Here is a 17,044-nt window from a genome sequence, read left to right on the forward strand (position 1 = left end):
TAGTAGAGACGGGTTTTCACCATGTTGGCCATGCTGGTCTCGAACTCCTGACCTCAGGTGATCCGCCCGCCTCGGCCTCCCAAAATGCTGGGATTACAGACCTGAGCCACTGTGCCCAGCCCTCTTTTACATACTTTTAATCAGTACTAATCTTTTGGTTAATTAGAGTCTCATTATGTGTCAGGTACTCTACTACTCTGGAGTTGCAGAAATAATCAAAACAGTCTTTGCAAATAATTCAACCTAGTTGGGGAAACATACTATGTTCAGCATACATGTTTTAATAGAGATATGGGCAGGTATTCCAGAAGTATAGTAACAAGGGGTCTCTCACCTGGATGGGGTGGTATTGTCAGGAAACACTTCTGAAAAAGTGAGGATTGTAGCAATTTTGAAGGACAAATAAGAGTTAATCAGGTGGATGAGCCTAAGAGCCTTCCAAGCAGAGGGAACAACATAATCAGAGACATGGAGGTATGAGAAGATGTGGAATATTTAAGAGCATAACTTCCAGAGCCAGATTGCCTAAACTCAAATGCTGGCCATGCTTTCTTAGCTGTGTAGCCTTGGGAAAATTATTTAACCTTTTTGAGCCTGAGTTTTCTTGTCTATAAAATGAGAATGATAAGAATATCTAGCTCATGGTGTTATGACAACTAATGAGTCAATATGTGTAAAGCTCTTAAAACAGTGCCTGGCACACAACATACACAAAGTTTTAAATTTTAAATTGTTTTCTGATATTCCTTTCTAAAATGAATTATTTATGTTTTTCATATGCTTTTTTTATATGATTTAAGACATTTTATTTTTTATAATAAACTGTAAATGATAAGCTTTAAAGGAAAGTTTTTAAAAATATCTTATGTTCCAGTCCACATGAAATAGATTTATTATCTTAATAGTCTACCATGTACATTTTCTTCTTTTGATGAAAATTGACTTAAGCAATCTGATTACTCTGTAATTTCTCATGTATTCTGACACAGTGAAATGGAATTGCAGGTGGATCATGGTATGTTACACTGATGAAGCTTAATGACATTTCTGTGGTACTTCTTTTTCATAGCATTTATATCTTCACTTACTTTAAATTGAAAACTCGTATTTGAAGTAGTCATTTTAGTGAAACGATAAGGACTAAAATGGACCTTGAATTGTTAACAAAAGTATAATTTGGAGACATCCACTAAATAGAGATTTATCAATTGAAAAGAAATTTCAGTAGGCAAGTTCAGTGAGTAGTATGGACATAGCGAGTTTATTTCTAAGTCACTTGTCTTTGACTACACAGTCTATTGATTGTTTCTGAAGATTATTTTGAAGACTATATTGTCTGTTGATTGTTTGAAGCATCAGGAGGAACTATTCAAGAAGACCCTTGAGTTTTTGTAAACCCTGCTGAGCTCAGCCAGCAATGTTTCATTTCCTTTACCTTTGGGGCCTGGAATCTTGAGTCTTTTCACCAGATGTGGACAAACTATGATTCATGAAACCCATACTCACAGCTTACCATTTATAAGGTCCACACATACCATGTGCCTTTTTTAGGAATTACAGGATCATTCCCTAGATACAGTATCTTTTTCCTTTAAACAAAACAAGGTGCTTACTGACAAATTCTTACTTTCCTAATCTACTTTTTCTAAATTTTTATTATTCTGATTTTCATGTCATTGTAATACAGGTTGGATATCCCTTCTCTGAAATTCTTGAGACCAGAAGTGTTTCAGATTTCAGATTTTTTTGGATTTTGGAAAATTTCATTATACTTACAAATTAATTGAACCTTTCTGATCTGAATACCTGAAATCTGAAATCCTCCAACGAATGCTTCCTTTGAGTGTCATGTCAGAAATCAAATGTTTCAGATTTTGGAGCATTTTAGATTTCAGATTTTCAGCTTAGGGATACTCAACCTGTACTTCCATAAAAGCTTTGTAGTTTTAATCTGTTTACTGGAGTATACTTTTCAGTTTGTTGTCTCTTGAATATCTCTAGAACAGTAGCTAATCTTATGTGGAATATACAGGTTATTACCCATAAACTTTATCCACTCTGTTAGCTTCATCAAGGATGTTTACTCTCTGACTTTTGCCTCTTTCACAATTCACTGTATCCTAATGTCCATTCTGAGAGTTAGTGTCCTCTGTCATTTCATTAAAGGTGCAATTGAAAGTGGAGTGCAGAGGTAGATATGGAAGAGTTTGCACTTTCTTGTGTAAATAAATGTCTTAGGTCTTTTTGGAAAGTGGTGAGATCGATTAGATTGTAATACAAAACTATTTGCCTCTTATGTCATAAAATAGGAACTCAACTTATTGAACAAGCACAGACTTTCTGACCTGAGGTACAACAACATTTAAGATCCACTCCTTACCAAGTAGTTTTAAAATGCAAATTCAAGAGTTTTGGGAATATGGCTTAATTTTTTTTCTACATCCCAGTTCATAGTCTTCTATTTCAGACTTCATATTACACTAGAGGTATATAAAATCTGGCTTTGCAGTTAGAAAGCATTAATTTTTAACTCAAGCTCTGCCTTGTGATCTTGGCCAAGTCACGGAATCTCTGAACCTCACTTTCTTCAACTGTAAAAAAGATGCTAATAACCATCTCAGAATTGTTGTGAAGATTAAATGAGTTAATGAACTCGGATGTACTTAGTAAATGTAATCATAAGTTACATTATTTTGTGCAATGATTAATCCTGTTATGTGTAAAGATTACAGTCAATATAAAACAAGTCTACCCAACACCAGGGAACTGCCTAATTGGGTTTTTATGTTTGGTTGATTGGTAGGTTGATTGATTGGGTTGGATTTTTCAGGCCTACTTCATCATGTTTTTAATAGCCAATCTTGCTGAGATGTAATAGATACCACATTGGAGAAAATTGACGAAAATAGTAAACATGAATACTTTATTTAAACACAAAATCTGAAGTTTTCTACCAGCAAAATTACTTCTGGGACACAGAGTAAATACATTAAATCAGGTAGATCAAAAAATTTTTCTTGACTTGGAATCTTGAGTTTAGAAACTACAGGAAGTTGTTTTCCCATACTACCTGGGTGTAGTATATATACCTAGTGTAGTATGTATATACATGCAGCAAAGGCTAGTAGTATCTCTACTTAATACATACTTACATATATATATTATAAATATATATGTATATTATGTACAAAGTTCTATATTCTAAATGTTGGGGGGAAATTCATACAGGTGGATGATTTGATTTTCAAATGAACATTTATAAATAAACAACTAGACATTTGTATTTTAAGATATTGAAATGCAGGTACATCTGTCTTAATTTTAAATAAATACTTGTTTCAGAAACATAATGTATTAAATTTTAAGATGTACATTTTTGAAATAGCAGATTAAGTTATTAAGGAAAAAATGAAGCATTCTAAAATTGGTCAACAATTTAGTTAACATAAATTACAACAGAAATTGCGATACAAGTAGGCTTTGGAAACCAGCAGTTAATCCTTTACTCCTCATAAAAGAAATGAAGGGATTAAAAAAAAAATCAACTTGATTATATTTGGGTAATTGTACTGCTGTGTCAGTTATTTTATGCCCAATAAAAGTACCCACTAAGATTCCACAGCATAAATTGTGCTATTTATGATCATTAAATACAGTTTAAATGTTATCCTAGGAACATCTTCTGTAACCATGAATCTAATGTTGTTCACTAACTGGGGCAATATTGATTGTCATATGCTACCCAAATCGATCATGCCGGCAGCCAGAATTACAGTAATCTGTCCATATTGATGACTGTCTTTCAAGCTGAAACCTCTCCTTCACTTCATTTGTTTCTTACATTACTTGTACTGGAAAAGCATTTTCTTACAGCCTTGATTTTGTCAGCTAGGTACTTTTTTTTTCAGGCGGGGGAGGGGTCTGGAGCTTAATTTGTTAGTTTGATCATGCAATTAGAATTGAAATGCAACACTGGGGAGGAAAACCAAGCAGATTCTGTGTAACCATTGGACCAGAGAAGTGTTTCAGCTTTAATTCTAGCCATCATTTATTAGCTACCTATTGAAAGAGTGTTCATGGTTTTTTGTTTCTGTTTTTTGCAGTGGGAATCATAATCCCAAATTATTAATTTCATGACTTCAGCCATCATAGATTCTATTCTTAAATAAAAATTTTAAAGCAATTATTTCTTTTGATCCTAAAGACATTTTGACTATGACTTCTGAATATACAAATGTTAAATATGATACTTTTAGGTAAATACTGTTTCTTTTTTTAAGTGAGATTTATTATACATAGAAATTTGCAGAATTTGCAATATATAATCATGTTGTAGTACTGAGGGTTCTCAGAGAAACAGAACCAATAGGATATATATATAAAGGGAGAGAAAAGAGATTTGTTTTAAGGAATTTGTTCAGGTAGTTGTGGGGGCTGTCAAGGTCAAAATCTGTAGGAGACTCAGGGAAGAGTTGATGTTGCAGTCTGAGTCTGAAGGCAGAATTCTGTCCTTCCTCAGGGGACCGCCCACCTGCATTATAGAGGGTAATCTGCTTTACCCAAAGTCTACTGATTTAAATGGTAATCAAATCTAAAATATAACTATAACAGTATAAATATAACAGTATTATACAGTAATTATGAGTATAATATTTGTTATATTAATATTATAAAATATAACAGTAACATCTAGACTGATGTTTGACCAAAAACTAGGTCCCATGACCCAGCCAAGTTTACATAAAATTAACCAACATATCCTGTTTTTCTTTTCTTTTTATCCTTATTACAAATTATAATTTGAGAAAAGTACATAAATCATAAATGTACTAGGTAATGAATTATTACAGTTTAACTATCAACAAGTCAAGAAATAAAATTGTAATTTTTCTTCCTTCAAAAATATTTATTGATCACTTACACAGTTAGTAAAGATTTTGAGAGGGATAAAAGACAAATCAGATAGTAATCCTATCCTCACAAGCTTTTAATTTAACAAGGAGAGAATAATATATACATTACTAATTATAATAGAAGATTAAATGAAAGTTTCCTGGTAAGGTTATAGATAAAATGCTATAAAAGTTCCAAGGAAGAAGAAATTACTTTGGAGTAAAATCAGGAAAGAATGTTTAGAAAATCTGGGCCTCAAAAGGTGGGGTTTGAGTAGATGAAATGCAACATGTCTGTTATAATTCTTGTTATTTATAGTCTTAAGGCTTTGTATGTATGCATATATGTATATTATATAAGTATAATATTCTGAAATAAACAGTATGGGGGATATTATATAATTAAATGGCATTTTAAAAGAATACTTTATTCCTCGATTTAGAATATTCTTTCCTCCCACAACTAGTATTATTTGATTTCTTCTAATCTGTTTAGATTTGACTTTTCCTTAAATACCAGAATTGGGTTTCTATTTAACTTGATCAGGCAGATTACCAGAAGTCAGTGATTATTCTTCAATTACTCACAGTTTATTATCCCTCAAGCTCTACTACTCAAATGTACAGTACCTGTTGCAAAGTAGGAGAGCCAAAACTAAGTGGAATGGAATTGATTGGTTCTGCTAATGCAGTTGCCTTTCGTTATGATAAAACACTATAAAACCTCTTGGGGGGGGTGGTCTGTCAGTATTGTTGCCATTTCACATTAGAAGAAAATGAGTTTATTGAGAAACTATATAATTTTATGTATCTACTGTCTTTTGTAGATTATTTCCTCAGAAGATAACATCAATAAGTATGGGTTATCCTTAATTTAATGTGTAAAAAGAGGATAATAGTACCAAATTCAGGATAATGTAAGGATTAAGTAAAATTATCCACATGAAGCACTAGGTAACCTATCTGTCATGTAGCAAGAGTTCAGAAAATGGTAGCTACATGGGAGTTAATGATGCTATCATTATTATTGTCTACATTGACACTTGGGATATTCTTCTAAAATGCAAACCTTAGTACAGACAGTCCCCAGTTTAGGATGGTTCAGCTTTATGATGGTACAATTTCTATTTCAGTGGAAATCGTACTTAGAATTTTGAATTTTGATTCAAAATTCAGGAGAATTGCTTGAATCTGGGAAGCAGAGGTTGCACTGAGCCAAGATCATACCATTGCACTCCAGCCTGGGTGACAAGAGTGAAACTCCATCTCAAAAAAATACAGGCTTTGCATTAGATGATTTTGCCCAACTGTAGGCTATTGTAAGTGTTCCAGGCACATTTAAAGTAGGCTGTAAGGTTATATCTTATAACTCGGGTAAGTTATAATGTTCAGCAAGTTAGGTGTATTAAATGCATTTTCAATTTATGATGAGTATTTTGGGATGTAACCCCATCGTAAGTCAAGAAACATCTGTATACTAAAAGACTTATGATGGCTCTTAACTGCTTGTTGAAACAAGTCTAAATTTTTTGATGACCTGGAAGCAATTATTTTTACCTTACCCTCCCTACCCTTACATTTCTCACTGTAGTTTTGTCAAATATACCTGTACTCCTCCCCAGCTCCATCCCCCATCTTTATCCTCATCTCCTACCACACTGATGCCCAGGGCACACTATGTGTCCAGCTAAGTTATATTCATTATTCCCGAATGTGCTCTTTTTCAGGCCCATGTTGTTACCCCAATAATGCCCATCTCTACTTTTTCTACCTAACATACTCATTATTCATGACCCAAATATCCTTTGTTTTTAAAAAAAAAAAAACTCCTTTACTATGCAAAACTATTGTTTACACTGCCTCAAAACATTTTGTTATAGTACTTACTGTATGTGTACATATTATCAAGTGTTACTTATCCTTGTTTCACTAACTTCAAGCACAGTGCCTAGCCTATGGTAGATGGCTAGTAATTTATTGTAATAGAACAAGGTGGATGTATTTATTATCTATATTTTTGAAGTTTATATTTAGCAGGGATTCTTTTTTTTTTTTTTTTTTTTTTTTGAGACGGAGTTTCTCTCTATTGCCCAGGCTGGAGTGCAGTGGCACGATCTCAGCTCACTGCAAGCTCCACCTCCTGGATTCAAGCAATTTTCCTGCCTCAGCCTCCCAAGTAGCTGGGACTACAGGCACATGCCACCACGCCCAGCTAATTTTTGTATTTTTAGTAGAGATGGGATTTCACCGTGTTAGCCAGGATGATCCCGATCTCCTGACCTCGTGATCTGCCTGCCTTGGCCTCCCAAAGTGGTGGAATTATAGGCATGAGCCACCACGCCCAGCCATGGATTCTTTTAAGAATGAAAAACCCCCAAATATTTTTTGTAGTAACTTATAGTTTGTGATTTGTATTAGACTAGACTACAACTCTTAAGAGTTTGCTGGGTAGGTAAGAAGAGGAAACCTAGGATCAGTGAAAATTGCCTCTTATACATGAATAAGCCAGACTAGCACACATACAAGGGTGTTTTATTTTGACTACTTAATCAGTAGTATATTTTTATTAGAGACCATTATCGTTTACTGAAGATAATTTTCAGACATCATTAATGAGGGTTTTCACTTCATTTGGGGTTGGGAGATCTCTTAGGGAGAAAAATGAGCTAAGACACCTCTGACTTGATGGCAGTGGCAGATGGCTTGGGGAGGATACATCTTGGTGTCCCCTCCAAGAAGGAGGCAGCATGAGGCTGAGCCCTGAAGGCTCACACTTCCTGCTGTAAGGCAAGGAAAGTGGTAGCAACAGGAGAGCAGTAGCGGGAAGCCATGGGAGTCTGGATACTGATAAGGTTTCCGATTTTGCTGCTTTAACATTTGTACCACCTATGTTAGTGAGTCCATTAGGATCTCTTAAAATTTTGTGCCATTTGTTCTTCATGCTTTCCATGAACATCTTACATATCATGGACAAATTGATTAGTTGTTAAATTGATTAGTTGTTAAGTCAAATTGATTGTTAAATCAACTAAGATGTATAGTTATGGTCATTCTCTTCAAAAGAAGAAAAGATAATTCTTCAAATAAAATGTCTCACCAGCTAAGTGATCCAAGTTTTGTGGTCTTTGAAATGCTCACAGCCATTGTGCTACTGGTAGTAACCATTGTAGTAGGATCGCTCCAAGAGCAGACAAACATTCTTCTTTACCTAACAATCTGCTCCATAATTGGAGGATTTAAATCTCCTGTATTCAGCCAGCCGCGATGGCTCACACCTGTAGTACCAGCACTTTGGGAGGTCAAGGCGAGCAGATCACTTGAGGCCGGGAGTTCAAGACAAGCCTGGGCTATATAGTGAAGCCCCGTCTCTACTAAAAATACGAAAAATTGGCCAGGCATGATGGCACACGCCTGTAATCCCAGCTACTCAGGAGGCTTGAGACATGAGAATTGCTTGAACCCAGAGGTTGCAGTGAGCCCAGATTGCGCCACTGTACTCCAGCCTGGGCAGCAGAGTAAGACTCTGTCTCCAAAACAACAACAACAAAAAACTCCTGTATTAAAGACTGGCATTACAATTAAAGAACTTTTTGCTGTGCTTACACATCCCCTTGTCATGGGTTTTGCTGCCAAGTCTTGTAGTCTTTGTAGTCTGTGTATACAGAGTAATTATTTAAACAGGGGCCTCATATGTGTGCCACACTTCTCCAGTGACTCTAGTATATTTTTGATTATGTCAGTTTTAATTTATTTAGCTATTCTTTTCAAAATGGCAGTATATGCCTGTTGATTATGTTACTCTGTGTGTGGTGGGGGGGGGTTTGTTTGGTTTTTTTGTTTTTTTTTTTTGAGACAGAGTTTTGCTCTTTCACCCAGGCTGGAGTGCCATCTCGGCTCACTGCAACCTCCAGCTTCCAGTTTCAAGTGATCCTCCTGCCTCAGCCTCCCAAGTAGCTGGGATTACAGGTGCCTGCCACCACACCCAGCTAATTAATTTTGTATTTTTAGTAGTGACAGGATTTCACCATGTTGGCCAGGCTGGTCTCAAACTCCTGACCTCATGATCCACCTGCCTCGGCCTCCCAAAGTGCTGGGATTACAGGTGTGAGCCACCGCGCCCTGCCGATGTTACTGTATTTCAAAGGTACTGCATACCTGTAAAGATGGTAGTTTTGGTGTAGCAAATCCATGTCCTTTCAAAAAGCAATAAATGTGAATCTCTGATATGTAATAACTTTGTGATAATAGTAAAGAAGGTTTATTCTGTCTGAAAATAGCATTGTCTCTTAATGGTCTCTAGAGACAGTCTTTAAGGTTTTACTACTATTGACCAATAACAGTTAAACTGTGGGAGCTCACCAAAATGGCTTCATTACATGGCCAACTTCTATTTCGGTTAACGTTGTTTTAATTCTAGAGATATTTTCAATTTTTATCATCTACCAAGAACTTAATGCACTAATGATAAACTTAAGCAATTTGGGGTTATTCAGCAATAGTGATATAGACCAAGTAGGATGGTAAAGGTGATTAATTTTAAGTGGGAGAGGATAGTAGGGTGAGAGAATGGGATAGAAATTAGAGGAATGGCTTTACTATGGAAGAATTCTGCTAATATTTCAAAGACACATGGGACTTTTCTAGGCAGATATGGTCAGGGAAGAGTTTTTAGGGGTAAGAAGTGGGCATGGAGGCATAAAAGTGTGATATGGTCAAGAGATAAAAGGTGTTCAGTACTGCTGGATGATATAAAGGGAAGAGCAGTAGCAGATAAAGATCAAGAAGTAGGTCAAAACCAGATAATATAGTCAAGCAGAAAGAAAATCAACATAAATATGGTTTTCTAATGCTACTGATTATTTTATGGCAGCCAGTGTCTAAGGTAACAGTTCCTTCTGCTTTTGTGTGTTTTTTACCTGTTGACTAGCGAAAGTTACAGCTTGAATTTCTTATTTTTCATTTTCTAGCAGAGCCTTTCCAAAATGTTTATTGATCATTATTTTCATAAAGTCTTTTTTATGATAATTAGTTAAGCAATAATTGCCAGGCCAATAGCCAGTATTGCATTTTCTCAATGAGACTAAAAAGGTCTCTAAATGTTTGATAATATTTGTACGTATGTATCATTTTTAAAAGTGCATCTGAGATTTTCATATTTCTTATGATAGATTCATAATAGACTCTTCATTCTTGCACAACAGTCCTTTACACTTTTCCTATGAGATACTTTTATACAATTATTGAGTTTTTACACATTATTACACTTTCACACGTTATTGATGAATAAAGTGCTTTTGTCCTAGTCTTATAATACATTGGCTTCATGGCAACAACAACAAAAATACCAAAAGAAAGCATTACCACCATCTTATCTGTTTTGCCAAATTTAGTGTAGCAGTGTGGTCCACATATGCCAATCCGGACAGTTGGGTCATATCACAGTGCAAGAGAAGAAAGAACTCCATCAGGGCATAGACAAACTACAGTATTCCCTAAAAACAACCAAACTTGAAGTTTACTTCTATCTTTATCAGCTTCTCACCTGTGCTGGAAGAGGGTTTTGTTTTTGTTTTTTTTTTCTGTATTAAAACCCTATGATGTTGCAGTTAGTGATGACTGTGCACTGCTTCGCTCACATTATTGTTCACCACACCTACTACATAATGTACAAGTTTTATTCTACTCTTTGTTTAAATATGAAAATAACTGTAGATTCGGATGCTATTTGGGAATTTCAAAGAGCAAAGAAAAAAGGATTTAAAGCTGAAATTAGTCTTTAAACATGTTTGACATAGGAACTGAAGTGCTTTTCATTCATTCTTTTCATTGACTAAACATAGGCCTTTCGATATTAAATTTTTAATAACAATAATGGAATTAAAATTAAACTATAGGTCACAAATCTATCCATTTTCTTCTAACTGCTATTCCTCTCAAACACTAGAATACAGCCTATTTAAATCTTAACTTTTGCTTGCCAAACCACTGTTACCGTCCATCTGTTCATGCCAATTGTAAAGAAGGTTCAGTTTTTAGTGAAGCTTTGCATTTCACATAAGGTATGTGAAGTGAAATTTCACAAGGGACATGATGGATCCTGATTCTTAGTGATAAACCTTTGGGGCCATCAGGGTTGGCATATGGTCCAGTATGATATGAAGGCTTGGGTTCCCTGGCTTCACTTCTTTGGCGTGAAGCTGATAAAACCTGGCTCTTGAGTATTATTTCACTGGACACCAATCATGGGCAGCAGGAACTGCCCATTTAACTCTCTGTGGGAAGGAAGCCCAGAGAGCATTCACAATGGTACCATTGTCGAGTTGCAAACTGCTCTGAACAGCTTGACAGCACTAGGGAGGAGGGGAAGGAGTTGCTTTACTAATTGCTGTTCAGAAAAGAAGCAAAAATAGCTGTTGCAGAACTGATGTTTCTACATTTACTTAGTCTCTTGATAACAATGTTGACTTTTATTTAGCACGTAGCTACTATCAAAAAAGAAGGCAAATGAATATAAGCAACCACCTGTAGTAATTCCTTATTAACATGCCATTATCTGTTTTTAGCCCATTAGATTATTGCAGAGCAAAAGTCAGTTTTGCCTTATTTTTTTATTAGATGAAAATAAGGAACTTTTTATCTTCATAAGGATTTAATTGAGGTGAAGTGGATAAAATCATCACAATTCACATGTCAGATAAGGTTATAAATTTGGTTTAATTTACTTTTTGCTTTTTAGGATTCCCAAATACCATCTGAATACATATAAACGATATTAGTATAGAAATGTAAACTAAATTTCTGCGTAACACAAGTGCTAAAATAATCCACTAAAGATAAATTAGTGAGCATATCTTAAGGTTAAATGCCGGATTTATCATTTAAATGAGTAGCTCATAACTATTTCAGTCGTGTATGATTATCTCACTCACTGAATTCCCTCTGGTTGGATTTTTTTAAATGTGCAGGTTGTTTCCTTTTCTATGAAATATTGTATGCCCTGATATTTATATAAATACTTCTCTTGGACTTTCTGTTTTCTTCTACTCAGCTTTATCAGCAAACAGTTGGGTAGTTCTGTTGCAAAGAAACAATGATCTACAACCTGAAAAAAAAATTAATGCTTATTTTCAGACTCCAGGGATTCTGACCCCCATAGATGATTCTTTCTTTTCAGCTGAAATGAAGTTGACTAAATTATATTGCAGCATTATAATTTATGCAGCATGTTCTTAAATAGGATAAGGAAGAGGTATTTTAAGAAACCTTTTAAATCTGTAAATTTTTTTAATGGGATGCTCTTGCTAGATTTGGGGAAATTCAAGTGCATGTTTTGTAAAATCAGTAAATCTGTAAAATTTACTAGTATTTCATATCCTGTGTTCTCTTAAGTAATTTTAGTAAATGGGCACCAGTGCAGTATTTCAAAAACAGTAATTCATTGAATGCCCATTCTTCCTTTTACTGCAGAATAGATTGTATTTAAGTCAAGATTAATGGATAGATTTTGATGTTAAAGTCCAGTTCTAAGCCTATCATTCCCTGGGGGCATATAGTGCATTAGTTTAAGCCAATGTACTGCTTATCATAGATTCTATGACACTGTCTTAAATGACAGTTTACTGTACTTTGTTTCTACTTACTATGATAATAAAATCACTTTTTTTGTATTCCCAATAATTATAGCACTTAAATAAAATCTTAATTAAATTAGTGCACATTTAGGTAGAGATAACACTTAAGTAATTGTACACTGTAAAATTTCACTTATTTGGTTTTTTGGGTTTTTTTTTCCTTTTTGCAGTCTTCTGACAGGGTCCAAGTAGATCTTTCCAAGAATGAGAGGACATTATAATTTCATTAAATGAGAGAACATTATAATTTCACTAAATTGGAAATCCAGATAACCTAGTTTTTGTTTTGCTTCATACAACTTTCATGAAAGTAGAATAAATATATATATATATACACACACACACGCACACACACATATTGGATAATCATATTAGTGCTTTTTGAAACCCACCAATGATTATTGGATTATTAAATCAGGAAGGATTTTCAGAGCCTTTAGGTGGGTTTAAATTTTTAAGCCTATTTATTTAAGGTTAATCTTTTTAAATGTATTTACACAAACTTTGGTGGAATTGGGCTTATCAACTTTTTACTTAATGTTTTCATTTAGTAATTGACTGATTTATGAGCAATTATATGTGGTCCAAATTTTATTCAACTCCAGCTTTCAATAATAGGGCTATCCTCACACTGCCTTAGCACCTGTTATGGATTTTGAGTCATCTGGCAGCCCATGGGACTTAGATAAAGAAGTACCAGGTGTCCTGCCTGTCTCCTAATTGAGACGCAGTGAAAACAATATAGACTTGGCAATATGGTTAAAAGGATGGATTAAAGCCCAGCTTTGTCTGCTCTGACAAATCACAGCTTTTCCTTCATGGTGTAGATAGTATCAACTACTAAAGAATTTCATGAATATAAGGCATCTTAAAAATAGACAATAATTTGTCATAACCTGTTGCAGACTTTCAGAAGAATTTTTATTAACATAGTATAAGCAATTTTAATAACAAGATTCATGCAGTTTGTTTAGGGGAATTTTATTTTTTACTACATGTGAACTAGACTGCATGTTTCTGGAAGAAATTAGTTAGAGTAGGAAAGAAATGGAGTATCTTTCCCTCTGCCAGATCTTAATTTATCAGATCTTGCTTTATAAGGTAAGCAGTATAGTTTGCTTTCATCTTATAAATGAACAGTGTATATTAGTCCATGAGATACTAATTACCCTGTGTATTTCGGAAAATTTTCTACTTTACTACCGATAATAACCATGAGATCCTTGAGATGTACTTGCAAAATATATCTACCCATATGCTATGTCTCAAAAAAATTCTTATTTTTCATTCTTTTTTCAAGACCCTGTGTAATGATATTGCCTCAGAATGTTTAAAGATATTTCAAGGCCTTTTAAAACTGAAGTGCCAAATGTGGTTTGTTTTCAAATTTTTATTTTAGAATATGCAAGGGGTTTTACTGTGTAAATAGTCACTAATGTATAGTAAACTATAGTATAGCAAATAGTATTTTACTCTACTAATATGTAAACAAACATCTTTCAAAAATTGCCAGTCTTAGAATTTAAGCTAATATTCATTATTTTGAGATAACTAAAAGGCCTAATATACCTTTACTTTTTCACCACACAACACCCAGGTCATTGAGACTGGATGTAGAGAAAGCATTGGACTATTAATTAAAAGACCAAGATTCTAGTCCCAGCTCTATCCATCAGCAGCTTTGTTTATCCAAGCAAATCTCTGTACTCTCCATTCAGGCAAGCCTTATTGCTGCCCATAAACATTAGTAAAATAAACTAATTTTACCAAGCTTCCTGAAAATAATGTTGATGGATATATCTTTCCTCTAGTTCAAACTGTCCTAAATATTCTCAATGAATGATGCCTTGTCTTGGGATAACTTCTTTCAAGGTGGCCTTTTTAAAAACCTGAATATTTAACATTTTTCAAGTGTTATTCTTCAAGGGTATTATTACTTCTATTCTTACGGTAGACAGAGCAGTTTTGGAAATCTGCCTAAAATGATTTGAAATTACACTTCATTTAATTTTCCCTGTAAAGATTTTCTTATTCTTCCCTTTTTTCCCTTCTCTATAAATGGCCACTTAAGCAAATAGAATTAGTTTGACTAAATTCATTGTCTCATACCATTGTAGAATTTATGAAAAAATTTTAAACTTTAAAAAAATTATCACAACAATGGGGGAAATGTTTGTTTCAATGCTAAATTATGAGTTATAATTACATTGCCTAAAGAAAAAAATCTTTCTTTAAGATTATAAGGATTTAAAGAAGTAATTATCAATTTTCTTTTCTCTTAATGTAATACTTTACATATTTATACATTGTGCTTTATTTACCTTTTTTTTTGGTTCCAGAGAGGGCCAGCAAGATCAAGGGGCATGGTAAGAACCAAAATCTTTCTCACAAGAAAGATTCAAACTCTAAATCCATTTATAGGAAAGTTCCAACTATATTTGCCCCAAAAAGGTTTGCCTTTACGGAGCCATATGGGGATTAGAGGAAAGGGGCTGTCAGCATAACAGACATCTCCTAATCCACTATCGAACCAACTTTATTCATTCCTTCTAGAAGATATGAACAGTCATTGAATACTACCAGGCCCTGTGTTGGGTGTTGAAGACATAAAGGTAAGAAGACAAGGTCTCTGTCCCTGTGGCATTGGTCTCACCACTAGCCTGTAACCACAAAATGGACAATTAAAATATCAATAACGTAAGTAGAATGGCTGGATTACTAGTCTCTAGAGTGAAGAAGTAACATTGAAGAACCACCAAATCTGCCCCCCGAGAACTGGGGACAAAAACTATTTCTTAAGAAAGTGTATTTAGTAGACGAACAAGCCTAAGAGCTCTCTAAGGGGGGCCTGGCAGGTGGGTGATTTGCAGCAATCTTCAAGATGTATGATGTAGAAACTCACCATAGCCAATTTCAGGCTATCAACCTTACAAACTTCATGAGTATTGAATAATTTACTCTAATCTGCTCTACTTAAGTAGTACTCAGATTTCAGCTACTTTAAGTTACAACTCAAATATGACTTAAGTTGCACTCTCCAAAAAAAATTTTTAAATCAGTAGGCACCATTTCTAAGTAATTATTGGAACGCTCCCTCTTCCTATGCTTACTATTCTTGGAATCTTCTGTCTAGAGAAGGGAGATAAAATTCCTAAGTGCTGAAACCACAAAGAAGCTATAGAAATATATGAGTGTGGAGAAGTGCTTACTAAATTAAGAATTTCAGAATGGGCCTTAAATTCCTGAGACTATGCCATTGAGCACAGATATAAACACTTTATACTTGTCTTTATTTTAAAATGAGCCAATCGTTTTTTTCTTGGTTAGGAAATAAAACATGAAACCTGAACTTGAAAGGAAAATAAGCAATTATACAGATCTTTGACGTCTGCTTACAAGTTGTAATTTTTATAATTCCTTTTTGTGAAAATTACACCTTATATTCATTATTGTGTATAACGTATGTATACACACATATATATACACACACATTTCCATTTCTTTCAGACTAGTCACAAATTAGATTTGAACTGAATGTTTATACAGCCTACTGGTTGTGTTATGGAATTATAAAACTGAAAGCTTTCCCTTTTCTAACACTACGAGCAGTTCAGAATTACCAGATTAGTAAAATTATTGTGGAGAATGAAAAGTGTTGCTTCTTTAAAGCCAAATCTACCTTTATCTATTCTTCTATGTGTTAATGAAGTTGAAATACTTGATACTGCATAACCTTCTGCAGTATCTTTTGTCCTTTTCCCCCATGAGAAATCAGTTTCTTTGCATCAGAATAAGTCAAAAGTCCCTCTCTCTGTACATGCCACAAACAAGAAATATTAGTAGTATTATCAAAGAGTTCTTGCACATGAATACAGGTATATTTCTTAAATTGACATCAAAAATTGTCCTCCTAGAGACAGCACCTGCTATTTACAAAGATGTGAGCCAAAGGTCAAAATAAACTATTTCAGGACAGGTGTCCGGGCACTTTGTGTTACCCTGTATTTGTACCCTTTATCTTCAACACCCTATGAAGTGAGCAGGTGATGGTATCCTTGTTTAACTTACAGATGTATCCCCATTTAACATACAGATAAATTATGGCACAGAAAATTTATGCTTATCTTTCCAGGATCAGTCTGAAATTGAACCCAGTTTCTTAATAGCTGGTCTTGAAGCTTAAAATCAAGAGTAATAACCTAAAATATGTAATGATGTTAACTTAATATTAATGAATTACAGATTAGATTTAAACTTATTTCTTTACACTATAGATGTTTTGTTCCCTTATTTTTAGAATGGTAATATTCCTTCCCCCCTTTTTTCCTTTTGTAGAAAGCGAAAGGAGGATTAGTGGATAATTATATTGCTGTGATTGCAGCACCTGTGTGTTATTTTTTTATTTTTATTTTTTGATTGGCTAGTTCTGTATTAAAGAGCTAAAAGTGTCCCTTATCACATGGTTTTTATTAGCTAATTTTGGCTTGAGTTGTTTTAAATTTACAACCAAAATCTGCTTAC

General features: G+C 34.3%; 1 protein-coding gene across 15 annotated transcripts in view; it reads left to right on the forward strand.

Annotated features, from left to right (window-relative positions):
* The window catches only part of RALGAPA1 (Ral GTPase activating protein catalytic alpha subunit 1), a 276,848-nt gene that overhangs the window by 245,598 nt on the left and 14,206 nt on the right, over positions 1 to 17,044 (forward strand). The gene's annotated exons all lie outside the window — the stretch shown is intronic.

The sequence above is a fragment of the Papio anubis genome, chromosome 7, assembly GCF_008728515.1.
Source record: "Papio anubis isolate 15944 chromosome 7, Panubis1.0, whole genome shotgun sequence".
Taxonomy (NCBI): domain Eukaryota; kingdom Metazoa; phylum Chordata; class Mammalia; order Primates; family Cercopithecidae; genus Papio; species Papio anubis.